At 43.9% G+C, this 16,230-nt stretch overlaps 1 protein-coding gene across 7 annotated transcripts in view; it reads left to right on the plus strand.

The window, feature by feature from the left end:
- Positions 1-3,874: 3,874 nt before the first annotated feature.
- Positions 3,875-16,230, plus strand: part of CDON (cell adhesion associated, oncogene regulated) — a 99,514-nt gene continuing 87,158 nt past the window's right edge. For 5 of the 7 annotated variants that reach the window (XR_005359088.1, XR_005359087.1, XR_005359089.1 and 2 more), the window contains exon 1: positions 3,875-3,993. The gene's annotated coding sequence lies outside the window, so the exon portion shown is untranslated. Of the gene's footprint in view, positions 3,994-7,196; positions 7,403-14,154; positions 14,219-16,230 lie in introns of those variants that run through there. The other 2 variants (XM_038535704.1, XM_038535705.1) reach the window with 2 other exon arrangements.

The following is a 16,230-nucleotide window of genomic DNA, read 5'->3' on the forward strand; positions in this document are numbered from 1 at the left end:
CCACTCTTTAATCTCACAGAAATCTCCTTTTCTTCTATTTAACATTGTCTTCTAGTTTATCATTCCTTTCCAGCTCACTCCATGGATCCTATGATTGATGATTTAAGTTACTTTCTTACCAATACCATGTATTATTCTCCTCCTTGCACATCACCCAGCAAAGCTCCACATTTGGATCAGTGTTAGCTCTTCCCCTTACCCTCGAATGGTTATACTTTGATACAGACAATCAAACAGTCATGCAGTTTCCTCCACTACAAATTCATGATCCTCAACCTCAGTCACGCTCTCAGCATCACTTATTACTCCCATGATTGATTTTTAATTTTCAGTTTTCAGCTTTCATTTTCCCTAATGGCCATTCCAAATCCTCACCACCTTCCTCAAGCATCTTTTTCACGTTCCACTCCTTGAATTCAGTAGACAACATTCCCTCTAAATTCATCAGGATAATCGAGGGCTTTAGTTATTGGAGTTTTAGAAATCCACCCTTGGTCACAAGTTTATAGGGTTCCATATTCTTCCTGAGGGATCACTTCTACTTTTATGGCATAAATATACCCATGTTGATGACTTTCAAATCTATATCTCTAGCTTGTACTTCTCAATCTTGAAGACCCGTGTCCATGGAGGTTCCACAGAGATTTCAAACTCAAAAGGTTCAAAACTGAACACATCGTTTCCCTAAGACCTATATCTCCTGCAGGACATTCTTCTCTTCCCAGGCACCATGGGGGTAGGAGGCATGACCACCATCTACTCAGGCTAAGAGGTTGATGTCATCCTTGAGTTCTCTTTCTTCTTTACTTTCCACATGGATTCAGTTTCCAAGTGATGCCAAACTTCCTTCTTGTTTCTAGAATCTCCCTTCTCTTCCCTGTCCTAGTGCAGTCTCTTGACCCAACTGGACTGTCCTGATAGTAGTTTCTGAAGCTTCCAAACTTTTTGATCTCAGACTTGGCACCCTCAGTCTATCCTCATCACTGCTGCTAGCCAGGTGATGTTTCTAAACACAAATCTGACCATATCACACTCCCACTTAAGATCCTGCATTGACTCTCCATTGCCTACAGGATAAAGTCCCAGTTTCTTGGCAAGACATGCATGGCCATCTGTGATTTGGCATTAGCTTCATTCTGCAGTGCTTTCATTTACCAATCCCTATGGAGCTCCTTATGCTCCAACCAGAAAGAAGAGCTTGCAGTTCCTGTGGGCTGCTTTGTTTCTCACTCTATGCCTTTATTCATAATGTCCCCTCTACCAAACTGCGCTTCCACTCCTCTGCCTTTATCTGGCCAACTCCTTCTATCCTTTAAGACTTAGTTCATGGGTCACTTCTCTTGGGAAGCCTTTCTTGACAAGCCATCTTCCCCTTCTCCTGAACTCCAGGCAGCATTAGCAACACTGCCCTTGTGCTTCCACAGCTCCCTGTTCATTGCATTGAAAACATCCCAGTGTATTTACCCATTTATGTGTCTGGATCACAATTAGATTGCTAGCTCTTTGAAGCTTAGGACTGTGTCATATTTCTCCTTGTACCTCTTTGCCTAGCAGTGGCATAGAGGAGGTGCTCGATAATGTTTAATGTTGAACAAGTAAACGAGTGATCCATTAATGAAATACTATTTCATTTATTTATTTATGTTTATTTTTTTTGACAGGGAGAGAGAGTGCACAAATAGGCAGAGCGGCACACAGAGGGAGAGGGAAAAGAAGGCCCCCCTCCAAGCAGAGAGCTCAATGTGTGGCTTGATCCCAGGACCCTGGGATCATGACCTCAGCTGAAGGCAGATGTTTAACCGATTGAGCCAACCAGGTGCCCTAAAATACTATTTTATATTTAAAATGATTTCTCCACTTTATGAACAAGCCAGAGAGTAATCCATATCAACGAACATCGTGATTATTTCTCAATCTGATTATGAGTAACAATAGGCAGAACGATAGTCAAGTGGTACCACAACACTGGGGGTGCCCAGAGTCGATGCAGCCCCGCAAGAGAGGAATCTCGAAGTGTCTGTAGTTGTAAGTGCTGTGGTGGCGGACAGCTAGGATTCCTACAGAGTGCCAGAAACCTGCCAGACTTCCATTCTATTCATACAAAATGCTCCCAGTTTAACCTTCAGTGTTTATAAGTTTTATTTGCCGAATGAAAACTCATTTGCTATGCCTTAAGTTAATAACATATAGATTTATGATTTAAAGTAAAAAATAGGACAATGGGAAACAAACTAGAGTCACAGCTCATTTGTCCCCCCTAAAATGACTTTCTTAGGATCTAATGCTTTTACAAAGAGCCTAGACAGAGCAAGAGCTGAAAACACCATCGCTTTCAAAGCATTTCTTTGTGGAATTTAAGGAAGAAGGTTGGGGGGATCCCTGGGTGGCGCAGCGGTTTGGCGCCTGCCTTTGGCCCAGGGCGCGATCCTGGAGACCCGGGATCGAATCCCACGTCGGGCTCCCGGTGCATGGAGCCTGCTTCTCCCTCTGCCTGTGTCTCTGCCTCTCTCTCTCTCTCTCTCTCTCTCTCTCTGTGACTATCATAAATAAATAAAAATTAAAAAAAAAAAAAAAGGAAGAAGGTTGGGGAGATTGGCATATTTTCCTGAAGTTCAGCACTGAGGGTTTTTTTTTTTTTTTTAAGTAGGCTCCACCTCCAACATTGACCCTAACTAGGGCCTTGAACCTGCACTCTGAGATGAGGACCTGAGCTGAGATCATGAGTCCGCAGCTTAGTAGACTCAGCCACCCGGGCACCCCGGTACTGTTTTTGAATTTCAAGTATCACTAGGTCTCCTTTTATAATTAAAGTCATAATAAGTAATTATAGTGATTTAAAAAAAGGAATTGCTAGTAGTAATAATAATAATAATAATAATTTTATAGAAGTCACATGTGCTCCAATGCCCAGTGAGTGGCAGGTGTTTTTCACCAAGTATCCTACTTATGCTTCCCAACGACCTTTAAACAGAAATTATTTTCCCCTTTTTCTGTTTGAACTGAGGTTCAGTGAAATCAAATAACTTGAGGCAGGTCCAAAGGACGAGCTGGGAAGACTCCGGGGGCCAAAGGCCACGTGAGCTTCGGCAGGTGACACTGAGCCTCTCCTGGACTCTGGGTTTTGTTACCTGCTCGCGTGCATGGGGATGCAGGGCGGTGCGAGGCCGCCCACGAGGGTAAGCACAGAACGTGCTGGAAAGGTGCAGGAGCCACAGGCGCGCGGGCGGCTGCGAGCCGGAGGCAGGGGCCAGGCGGCCGCCAAGAGCGGGCTGGACGGGCGCGCCCCACCGAGCCCTTAGGTAGCGCGCGAGGGGCGGGGCCTGGGAGCGCGGAGACACCCGCGGGCCGGCCGAAGTGCCGCCTCTGCCGGGGGGGGGGCGCGAGGGGAAGCAGGGCGAGCGCGCGGGCATCCCGGAGCCTCCGTGGCGGCCCAGGCGGCTCCCCCTCACTACCCGAAACCGAGGCCGAGACCGCGCTCGACCTTCCTCGGGGCGGCCTCCCCGGGAGCGCGCGGGAAGGGGACGGTCCTGCGTAGAGCCCCCCCCCGCAGGTTGGTACGGCCCCCCCCCCCCCCCCCCGCCGCTGATCTGGCAGGCTGCGCGCGCACCCCCCGGCCCGGTTCCCTCCTCCCGCTCCTCGCGTGCAGCTCGCTGGCCCCGCGCCCGCCGGGGACGCGCCGCGCGCCTGGGCGGAGAGGAGCGCGGCCGCGGGGGCGCGCCCCGCTGGCCTCCGCCCCCCCCCCCGCTCCCCTCCCCCGAGTCCCGGGTGCCCGGCTCGCGCGGCTCGGTGCGCGGAGAGCGGGGACCCGGCGCCAGCCCGCCCGCCCGCCCGGCCCTGCGTCCCCGCCCCGGCGTGCGAGGCGCCGCGCGCTCCTGCCGCCCCGCTCGGTGCATGGAGGGCCCCGCTCGGATCGCAGCCGCCGCCGCCGCAGCCGCCGCCCGCGCGCGGGGCATGACCTGGGGGTGGCTCTGGGAGCCGGCCGCCGCGCAGGAGGTGCGGGGACGGGGTCCGCGCGGCCGAGAGGGGCGGGGGGGCGCGCCGCAGCCCGGGAGGGCGGGGGCCGGGGAGCCCGGGGGCGCGGGGCGCGCGGCTGGGGCGCGGGCGGCCGTGGGGGTCCCGGGCTCCGCGCGCTCCGGGGAGGGCGGCGGCGGGCGGCGTCCCGGGGCCCGGAGCCGCCGGGAGGGAGGGCGGGCCGAGGTGTCAGCGGCACGCTCCCGCCCCCTGACCGAGGCCCGCGGGGCAGGTGAGGGCCGGCGGCGCCGCGAGGGGGGGCGCCAGCACGTTTCCCCGAGGGAGCGGGGTCCCTCGCCTCTCTCGCCTCCATCCCGCAGAGCGCCCGCGAGAGACAGTGATTTATGTGCGGGGAGAAGCGAGAGAAATGTCCTGCACAATGTATCTTTCTCTGCCTTCACAGACCCAGCGACTTCCCAGCCCCAGGGAGTGCATTTTTCCTTCCCCTCCGTAAAGCTTTCTGTGGATTGCATTATCATTTGCTAAATGCATTACAGCTCGCTATTTATTTCGGTCTGCAGCTTCCAGACCTTTGTTGCTTTCTCTCCGCATCTAGGGATTTGAGCAATAAATCACTTGAGGAGGATAGATGACTCTCTCGCCCTCGCCTTCATTGTTCTCCCTCACCCCACCAAGTCAGGTGGAAGGCTCTGCAAAAGGAGCTCTTCTCCAGAAGTGCCTGCCTTTCCTCGGTCAGGACGACCAGAGGGTGGCAGGTGCTTCAGGGCAAGGCAGCTTTCCGATGGAGATGTAGAGTTTAGGGGAACCTCGTCAACGGAAGGTCAGCCTCTGTGTGTCCTAAAGCAGACACTTTGAGAAACAGAAAGTTGAACCCGAAGCTAACAGGAGATTCATTCTCAGCGGGCAGTGGCCAAAAGTGAGAGAAGCCAGTTCTGTTTCCGTGCCTCGCTGTGCCTCGCTGATACCGTGGCCCTCCGCCTCCCCAGCTGACACTTGGCATATACCTAAAGGGCTGTGTCAAGGAGGAAAAGGTGGGAAGCAGGAGCCGGAAAATAAATGGGATTATTCTCAGTGTAGTTCTAAGCATTCTAGGACATTTTGTAGCTCATTTTTGAAAAGTAGTCTATTTTAGCTGAAATTGGGGGTGGGGTGGGGTCGTGGTTCAGCTTTTAGGACAAGATGAAAGAAAAATTTTCTGGAAATTTTAAATTAGTGCTTAACTAGAAAGCATTCTTAGGAACCCAGAGAGGCACCAAATACTGTAGTTTCTGTTATGCACATGTTGAAATAAACTGCCTCATACTTGAAGTTATATGAGAAGGATGGAGAAAACCTGTTTCATTTTGTAAAGACGTGCCCTGGGTGTGTGCTTGGCAGTGGGTAGAGCAGAAACATTTATATTTCTATAAAAACACACACACACACACACACACACAAGTGTATATTGTTTAACTTTCATGCAAAAACTCGGATATAGTATTTGGAAATCTGTCTTTGTTTGAATAGTTTAGTCAACCAGGAAAATCAGTTACTAGAGGTACTGTGCTATTGTTTGTGTAGTAACTCACTTGGGATGCTTTGATTGATTGCTGTGGTTCTCATCAACCTCCTCTTCTGTGGAAAGTACTTAAACAGCTCTGACTCTCAAGCCGGGAAGTACAAAGAACCCTTAGGACTTGGAGCACACTGATCTAGCTTGTGTAGGTTGGCTTCTAAATCAGTCTTACCCTTTGCCTTCTTTGCAAGAAAGGAATTAAGTTCACTTTAAGATAGGGCCCCTCTACCCCCACCCCACACCCCCCATCAGCAAGGTATGTATATATCTGCCTATATATATATTTATATATCTATATATGTAGATGGAGGCTTCATGTGGGAATAGGAACCTCTGTTATGGGGTTTTGCTCTAAAGAGGTCAGGTAAAATTTGTTGACTAGTTCTCCCGCTTTTCTGTTTTCCACTTTGCCCTTATGCCCTCATAGCTTTCTAGATGATTTCATTTATGAGTTTGTCAAAATATAAGTTGAAGTAAAAATGTTCTTCTCTAGAGATGTTTCTTTTGCCACAGTTGGGACTAAAAATTGGTGACTGTGTCTAAGCATATCTTGGGGAAATGATTTTAGGAATTCAACCTGATCTTAGTGATATTAGGCTGGGGTAGGAAATTAAAAACAACTAATTGAAAAATTGGCTATTTATAACATGTAATTACATTGGCTATGGCCTTGTAATTAGCATTTGTACTATGTAGAAGGATAGATAAGACAATACATCAGGAGAGCAGATGAGTTGTGTACCACGTAGTCTTTCTTTAGATATATGATCTTACTACTTAATAGGAACTAATTAGATTAGAAAGAGAATTTGGAGTCTGGTTGCTAAATAGATTGCTTTGAAGAACTCGATTTTATGGTGATTTTTGATTAGTGCTTCCTCTTCTCCCCCCCCCCCCCCAACAACTTTTGTTGCCTTGGATTGAATTAGAGAATGTTTTATTGTTTTTATTCAAGGTTTTATATTGTATGTAAACATTGCATTTATTTATAAACATTCCATTTACAAATTTTTGTTGTGTATATGGCACTAATTGACTTTTAAGAGGCTGAGGAGGAGGGAGGGCTTTGAGTCTTCTCAGTGAAAATTAAAAGATGGTGTATGGAATATCCTTCATGTCATTTAAAAAAATATTGGATTACAATTAAGTGAAAAACTGGTTTGTTGGTTTTTTTTTTTTTTTAATCCTTCAAGGATTTTCGTCATTGTTTGTGCTCTTTCCCCCCATTGTCAGGCTTAAAACATACAGTATCATTGTCATCTGTCCCCTGAATAATGGTCCTGAGGTGATATTATTAATGTGGCTTTTTAAAATCAAACTAATTATACTTGCCTAAAAGAGCCACATGTGTGTGATTCTAGCTGCCTGGTGCCTTTTGAGAGCCCGGGAGACAAGCTAGTGAATAGAGCTGAAAATTCATTCTGTATTTGATTAAATGGAACAGACTCGCTGCTCCTTACCCCAGCAGGGGCTATGAGATCTCTTGATCCCCGAAGCGGCTCCAGGACCCTGGGAATTCCATTAGCGAGCACCTGAGGAATTTCTGCCCTGCAGTGCCTTTTTTGTATGTGTGTATGTGTGTGTGTGGAGAGGGAGGGGGAGCCGAGTGGTGATGGGGCGGTGGAGGGAGGGGGGCGGAGAGAGGCTGCATTAGAAGACTCCATATGTTAGCAGATCTAAAATCAAGGCATGACTTAACAGCTTATCTTGTAAGAGAAAAGCCCAACCCGAAGGCAGATTGCTAGTCAGAACTTTCTTGCAAGCAGGACTGTGTGGGGATGTGTTCTTAGCACTGAACCCAACGCCACTGTAAGTACAGAAAGTCACTTCTCTGCTTTCCCTCCGAAGCGCAAGCATACACACGTCGCGGACTCGGTAAGTTTTCTCTGAATGATCTTTTGATAAAGATGTGAAATTGTGTTACAGTTTGGTCTTGCCTGCAAGGGCCCATGTATTCTAATAACTCCTTCAGCTGAGAGCAAAATCAGATTTTTAGGTGAAGCAGATTGCTTCAGGAGCAGACATGAAGTGCTCCTTCGAGTTGTGTGCTCTTTAGTTTTTTATGTGATTTTATTGCCTTCTTGTTGCATTCTTAGAGAATTTAAATTCATGTAGGGTACATACGTCTCTTTCCTGCTGTCCTTTTTTTGAGAGTTCTGGCTGTCAGGGTCTTTGAAGGCATTGCTCTGCAGACTTGCCAACAGCCGCAAGTAAATGAAAATAGGTCTATCAGGAATATCCTGTGAAAATCTTTGGAGCAAAGTGTTTGAGAAGCATTCCTGCCCTGGCCCCTCCCTCCCACCCCCAGCTGCCCCAAATAATCTTTGGATGCAAGCATTTCTCAGGATATTAGTCCAGTGTGTTTCTTGTGTACTTTTCCAGGAGGAGCAGCTCTGGGTCTTGGAGGGTAGAGTTAATTGATTTCCGTATTCCGAGAAGAGTTAAACGTGAACGTGGATTCCAGTGCTAGTTTTCAACGGACGCGTAATGCAGTGGCTTATCCGATGGTTAATTTCATGTATTTTTGTCCCTGATTAAAATCACGTCGCGTCACAGTCCTTTCCGTCCGGCCACCATGTAGTGCTCTACCAAATTCTCCTCACAATACAGAGTGTTGAGAAAATAAAGAAGCCTTTTAGAGACTACATTTAAGCCTTTCCCACCTTAATCCTGGGTATACCTTCTCCAGGACAGCCACCTAGGAAGGACTCTTGAATGAATTGGAGTAAACACTGAAGTCAGCACTGTGCCTGTCTTGGTTCAGGTTATATGACTGAACTGAGATACATTCCCCTTACCGTTTTGTTGCTTAGAACTGCATGGCCGGGGGTTATTCTGTATGTTAGTAAATTGAACACCAATAAAAAATAAATTAAAAAAAAAAAAAAAAGAACTGCATGGCCCGTTTTATTTTTAGATGATCGCACCACAGACAGAATTAAAAACTTGACACAGAAAGCTTGCTTTTCAGCTACATATTCCTGTTGGAGACTGGCTCACCTCTTTTTCTTTATGTGAGCCGGGCCACTGAGCCTGACCAATGTCTTGGTTTCCTCATCTGGAAAATGGAGATAACAACAGCATCTCCTACCACTGTCGTGGGGATTACATGGGATATTGAAAGTAAATCTTTCGCTTGGATGTACTAAAACATCTCTGAGTTAGCTGCTGTACTTTTAGTAATTCCTCCTGGACACATTAGTTTATTCCTTTGATCCAGAGTAATTTCCTTGAAATACTGGCTAGAAAGGAATTCTCAGAAGCCAGTAACAGTGTGGGGACACCCAGCTGTTGTGGTGTGCTACGGTTTTCTTAATTTTGCAGTTGAACTGCAGAGGCGTTTGGAAACAATGTTGCGTTTTTCTAATTGATCATATAATGTAAGAATGTACACTTAATGGACACTTAAGTGAACAGCCAGATTCAGTTTTTGCATATGCACATGTGCGTGGTAACTATTCCCCAGATCAGGCTCCTTGGTGCCCCTTCCCAGACAACCCTGCCACCCCCAGCCGGCAGACACTGTTCTAACTAGTCTCACTGTACATTAGTTTTGCCTGTTCTTAAACTATATTTATACAAACAGATTCATATGGTATGTGCTCTTTTATATCTGTTTTTTTTGTACTGTTCATTATGTCTGTGAGATTCATCTACGTTACTGTTTACGGTCTTAAAATTATTATAGCATCTTTTGTAGTAGTTCATTTTATTGGCACATTGAGTATGTAGCCATTGGGGAGAAAAACCAGCACTTCTTCCTAAATTTTTTGACAATCAGATCCTAGGGGTTAGCTTAGAAAAGTTATCAGGACCTTATTTTTGTACATAAAACTGGGTGAAGGTAATATAATTACTCTTAATCACACTTACATAAGGCAAATCCACTGATAACTGTTCTTTTGTGTGTGCATGTGTTTTATTTTTGATTTTTTATGAGAGACACAGAGAGAGGCAGAGACAAAGGCCGAGGGAGAAGCAGGTTCCCTGCAGGAAGCCTGATGCAGGACTTGATCCCAGGACTCCAGGATTACAACCTGAGCCAAAGGCAGATGCTCAACCGCTGAGCCACCCAGGCGTCCCCGTTTTTAATTTTTTTTAAAAAATATTTTATTTATTTATTCATGATAGACACACAGAGGGGGGCGGGCAGAGACACAGGCAGAGGGAGAAGCAGGCTCCACGCAGGGAGCCCAGGGCGGGACTCGATCCCAGGACTCCAGGATTGCGCCCTGGGCCAAAGGCAGGCGCTAAACCGTCGAGCCACCCAGGGATCCTCTGTTTTTTAATTTTTAAATTTAAATTAAAAAAATTTTTTTTTTTGAGAGAGAGAGATAATGTACTAGCTGGCTGCGTGGGGAGGTGAGCAGAGGGGAGGGAGAGAGAGAATCTTAAGTAGGTTTCACACCCAGGGCCTGACATGGGGCTCGATGTTATGACCCTGAAAATCACGACCTGAGCTGAAATCAAGAGTTGGATGCTTAACTGGCTGAGCCACCCAGGAAGGGAAGGAAGAGAACCTCAAAGCAGAGAAAGCCATCTCAGGTAGCTTATATCTTTTGTGCTTAGCATTTAATCCATAATCAATATTTACAAATGTACAGAAGAAACCACTAGCCTGGCATTCGCGTGATACTCTTTTAGAAGAAAAGAGAACAACACGATGTTCTTTTGAAACAACAACAACAACAAACAAACAAACAAAAAACCCCAAAGTGGAAGAAAGGGGAGGTAGGATGTTGTTACGCTACAGAAAGTTTTTGAGAAACAGGACCATACCCTTTACGGAGAAGAGTTTTGGCTTCTTACTTGCAGTCAGACAATGCCTATATGTTTAAAATTCCTGTCTGTGTTGTTGGAATTCCCTAATGTGCTAAATAAAGTTTATTTCACCAAATAGTGAAACAAGAGTACGAGATGATGTCAGTGAATTAGAAGGCTGCTTATTTGTTTTTTTTTTTTAATTTTGGAGGGGGTTGCAGCTGGGGTAAATAGCTTCTATTTCTGTGTTTGGAAATGTTAAGGAAGGATTTTCTGGATGTTCTGCTTGAACACAAGCCGCTTCTCTGTCAGGAGACATTGTACTTTTCAGCTTTTATAATTTCATTAGATCTTATTATGTTGTACTCCTGGACGCAAGGTCATTCTTCACATATAGCCATGTGCAGGGATGGCTTCCCCCGGACCCCAGAGAGTTAGGTTGTCCCCTTTTCTTCTTAAATCAGACCACTGGTGTCCCAGATTTCGGGGAGGGTGGGGAGAGTTGAAATAGTGATATATGATTCATCTTTTGTCCTGTAGGGGGACTCAAAAGATGCAGATTTTGGTTCAAAAGGAGGAAGAACTGTGACCAATAGGGCTGCCTTGTGATAGAAAATGCTCTTTTGAGGGGACATGAGCTCCTGTTACTAGACATTTGCTGAAGACACTGTGGAAGGGAGATTGAACCACATGACCTCTAAGGGCCCTTGCAGGACTAAGACTCCATGAAATGGGCTTTTATGAAAGAGTGATTCTACATAACCAATCCACGTGTAATTTTGGAGAGAGAAAAATGTGTTAAAAATTTCCAAACGGCGGGATCCCTGGGTGGCGCAGCGGTTTGGCGCCTGCCTTTGGCCCAGGGCGCGATCCTGGAGACCCAGGATCGAATCCCATGTCGGGCTCCCGGTGCGTGGAGCCTGTTTCTCCCTCTGCCTATGTCTCTGCCTCTCTCTCTCTCTCTCTCTGTGTGTGACTATCATGAATAAATAAAAATTAAAAAAAAAAAAATTTCCAAACGGGGGTGCCTGGGTGGCTCAAATGTCAGGTTGTGATCCCGGGGTCCTGGGATTGAGTCCCTCATTGGGCTCCCTGCATGGAGCCTGCTTCTCCCTCTGCCTGTGTCTCTGCCTCTCTCTCTGTCTCTCATGAATACATAAAATTTTTTTTTAAAAATTCCAGACAGCCATTGAATAAATACATTTTCTCAAACTAATCCTAGTTTAAAGTTGAGGACCACCTCTACTTGTCAGCTCTTTCCTTTAAATGTAATTCTTTACTTATCACTAATAAGTTAAATGCCAAATATTCTTCCCATCTTTCATACTTAAAGAGAAAATTGGGACTTTTGCAATATTCTAAATGTGTACGTGTCAGAGATGATAATGCTTTACAAGTAAAGTATTTGCTACTTTTTTATGTAGGTGCACATCTGAGAATTTCCTTGAGGCCCATCCACTGGCTCATTTATTTATTCACTCCTACAACAAATGTACCGTCAAAATGAATAAATATACATCTTTGCTCTGTGCCTTCACTCCCCCACCATACTTTCCTATACTTGACTTTCGAGAGAGATAACTTGGGGGGAAAAGGCTGATACTAGTGACTTATTCTATCAACAAAACTATACTTGGGACATTTTCTGAGGCCCATAGTTTTTTTTTGTTTGTTTGTTTGTTTTGTTTTTTTTTTTTTGAGGCCCATAGTTATTGAATCCAACATACACATCCTATATCTGTAAATGTGTGTTAATAATTGACATTTAGAATGATTGAAGGGAGGATAGAATCCTGAATCACTGAAACAGTATCTTCCCTATTTTATAAAACAGAGAAGTATAGTAGATTGAATTTTTTTTTACCGTTTTGTGTTTATGTACACACATAAACTGTCCATGCCTTCCTTTGCTATAAGCAGGTTTCTCTCATCTCTTTGTTCCTTTTACTTTTTTACCCTCCATCATTCTTTTCAAAATTTGGGAGGGGGATGAGAGGAAATTTGAATATGAGACTAAAAAAAAAAAAAAAACAAACTTTTTTTTTTTCTGCTTAAACTGTTAGTAGTACATCGTCTCCCTATCTTCAGTCTTGGTTTGGCCTACACTCCAAATGATCCATTGTTCTCCATTTTGCTGGAGTAAAGATTGTCCTAAAACCTCAATCTGATCATATGAATGCTGTCCTTAAACAGTTTCTCTAAGGCCCCTGCCAGAATCACTCACTCACTTATTAGGGCCCAGGTCTTCAGTGGGGTGTATGGGGTTCTTTCCCTGTTGGATATTTCTGTGGCTACTTGGAATCACTGGAATGAACCTTGCTTTCTTTCCTGCAGGCTGGGAACAGAACTGTGTCTGTCTCTTGTGGCACTGGTATGGTGTCATCGTTATTTACATGACTGCTTAGCCTTATCTTCCTCCTTAAGGTCAGACGATGTGATTTCCCTGATAGGTGATTATCCCTCTCACCCTCTTACTTGTGCTGTGCTGTGCCTAACAAGTAGTAAATACCCAAACAGCTGAATGAATCAGTGCCATAGCAGTGCTTCTCAGGTGTCCCTGTGATTTGGATTTCTTGGGGGATGTTAAAAATGCAGATTCTGATTTAGTAAGTCTGGGGTGAATCCCAAGATTGTCCCTTTCTAGCAAGCTCTCAAATAATGTTGATGATGTTGAGTGGAGCCCACTGAGTGGCAAGATGCTAAACTGTCCTCTCAAGATCCGTTGCGATTTCAACATCCAGTCTGCTCTGATTTACTTATTTATTTATTCATGAGAGAGGCAGAGACACAGGAAAAGGGAGAAGCAGGCTGCCTGTGGGGAGCTGGATGTGGGACTCGAACCCGGGATCCCAGGATCATGTCCTGAGCTGAAGGCAGACGCTCAATCGCTGAGCCATCTAGACATCCCTACAGTCTGCTCTTAAAAACCCAGTTAAAGTGATTCTGCATGTTGAGCACAACTTCAAACCATGAAGATAAAGAATGCTTTATTTATTTATTTTATTTTATTTATTTATTTTTATTTATTTATGATAGTCACAGAGAGAGAGAGAGAGGCAGAGACACAGGCAGAGGGAGAAGCAGGCTCCATGCACCGGGAGCCCGACGTGGGATTCGATCCCGGGTCTCCAGGATCGTGCCCCTGGCCAAAGGCAGGCGCCAAACCGCTGCGCCACCCAGGGATCCCAAGAATGCTTTAGATAAAGAAAAACATACTTAAATGTCACATAATTACTAGAATTCATGTGTGATGTTTTAACAATTTTATTTTAAAAATGGTTTTCTTTTTAACATTTTAAATGGATGAGTTGTTGAAGAATATATTTAAAAATGTGTATTTTTCTTCTGTGCAACATTTGGTGTCTAGAGAGAAAGCTTGATGTCAAGTGTTGTCTGTTTTTTAAATACTCAGCATTGCAGGTGTTCTCTTGGATATATAGGTACTAAAAAGTGCATTCTGGCTTCTGTCTCTTGCCAGGGAAATGCCTAAGAGTTATTGGCTTTTTATGGTATCACGGTAAAAGTAATTAGTATTCTCTATTTTACTATAATTTGATGTCTGTTCAACGAGTAATTGTACACATTGCCTGGTTGGAGGTAAATTTGGCAAGGGGGATGAATGTTTAATGGATAAAATACTACTTTCATCAGGCCATGAAATTACTCTAGTGACATCAGAACTTGGCAGCCTCTTTTATTCCAATAAAAACAAAAATAGCATCATAAGCTAGGAGTAAGACATTTTTCTTGTCCATTTGTTTTGGCTAATTTTCATGGTTTTGGCCTCAGCATGTGTATATAACAAAATAACAACACAGTGAGTAACAGGCAGTGAGAATTGGGGAGTGAACATAGTTTTAGCTAAACTGCTGCGCCATCGGGACTGCCCTAAACTGTTCCTTTCAGTTTGGTGACTAGGAGAGTGTGAGCGTGAGTATGAGGGATCCTTATCCATAAAGTGGAGTTAAACTTTATGATTTGGCCTGATATGACCTAGCTTGCAATATGTTGAAAAAGTTTGATGATTGGCTTATAAAATGGTCACATGACGGTGGGTGTCTGGGTGTGATTACAAATGTGACAGTACACTTATGTAGAAAAGGAGCTATTTAATCCTTTTTTATAATCATGCATAAAATAACATCGTGTTACCAGTTAATTCAGTTTGATTGAATGTAGCGTGTCTTTATGCCTGTCTTGCCCTGTTCACTCTTGTTGTGAAATTAGATTTTTAGATGTTACCGTGATTTTTTAAAAGACTTATTTATTTATTAGGGGGACGCAGAGAGGGAGGGAGAAGGACAAGCAGGCTTGTGCTAAGTTTCTTTCTGGACCATACCACCCAGACGCCCCAGATGTTACCATGATTTAATGACAGCTCATATACCAGTTTGGTGTCCAGGCATCTGAGCAGTAGGTCCAGTAGACCCAAGGACTACTAAATACTGAGAAGATACTTTTATCATTCTTGATAGATCATTAAACTCTTGAGTAGAGCCATACTACAGCCTGTTAGGTTCTGTCCATGATTTACCTCATGGGTTCATCTTGCTGTGATCACCTTTTTTATTTTTATTTTTTTTTTTATTTTTTTGGATCACCTTTTTTAAACAAGCTCATTTTATTTCTTCCATTAAATTTTGAATATTCACCTGAAATGGAATTACAGGTTTAGTGTCACAGTAAGGAGGACTATAGTTCTGATGGGTGAAAGTATATTTCAAACCTAATTCTAAGTAGATACTTCTACTTCAAATGTTTTCAAGTCATATTATAGTTTGATTAGAATGGTTCAGATCTCTTTATCTGAACTTTTGATTCACATTTATGATGGTGAGGCATAGTTTCTATTTTTTATGATCAAACCCTTTTCTGAGATTAAAATAAAGACAATGCAATTCTACCCTGAATTTCTAATTCCAAGCTCTAGTCATCATGATTTAGATTGCTTTGTGTTTTAGTTGGATTTCTTATTTATTTGTTTGTTTATTTATTTATTGGATTTCTCTTTTAAAAGAAATTGCAATACTCATGTTCTGACTGTAGACCTGTATAGGTCTTTCACATAATTTTCATCATACATTGTGTGTGTGTGTGTGTGTGTTTTTTTAATCCCATGGCTAACTAAAGCCAATTTTGAGTCATTATGAGTTACTAACTGTGGTCTCCTATTAGGCTAGCAAACATAGTTGTCATTATTTGTTATTCCTTTTTGTGTTTGAGGATGCATTTTAAAAGAATCTATTGTCATAGTGGTTAGGTCTTAAAATAATTTCACATTTGTTACTATGACAGCAGCCACAATGGGGTTTTTAATCATACAATACAGCTTGTGCAGAGATTGATAGCAACGTTTTGTGGCATCAAATAAATTTTAGCTCTGGGATTTGACTACATATATCTTATTATTGTCAGTAGGGGTTCTTGTAGCCAACTCCCAGAGTGCATTTCTAAATGTGACCCTTCCAAGTCTGGGCTGTATCCCACCGCACATGAAAATAACATAAATTGTTTTAAAGAGAGATTGTCAAAACTTTCCTTCTTTTGGGATCTCTCTCTGAGATAGGAGATGATCAGGGAAAAGATAAGGAAATGGTTAACCCTGTAGGACAAAGATCAGATTTGTGTTTTCTTAGCTAGTCATACATACATACAAAATACTTAATTAGTTGTGATCATAGATGTCAGCTGGTCGCGGAATCAGATCAACAAGGCACCGCCTCTCAAACTCCTGAGGCCCACAACACACCAGAGAGAGAAACTGAGTTCTGAGTTTTTCACTCATTTCTGCAATTGAAGCTTTTTTCCCCCCTCCATACTGAAATGTGAGTTTTCTGGCAAAAAAAATCCTTCCACTTGACATTTAGTAGGCAAACGAAGTCCCCATTTCCTTGTAAAAGTTCTTCTAAAAAAAATAAAATAAAAATAAAAGTTCTTCTAAT

The sequence above is a fragment of the Canis lupus genome, chromosome 5 (assembly GCF_011100685.1).
Source record: "Canis lupus familiaris isolate Mischka breed German Shepherd chromosome 5, alternate assembly UU_Cfam_GSD_1.0, whole genome shotgun sequence".
NCBI classification, from domain to species: Eukaryota; Metazoa; Chordata; class Mammalia; order Carnivora; family Canidae; genus Canis; species Canis lupus.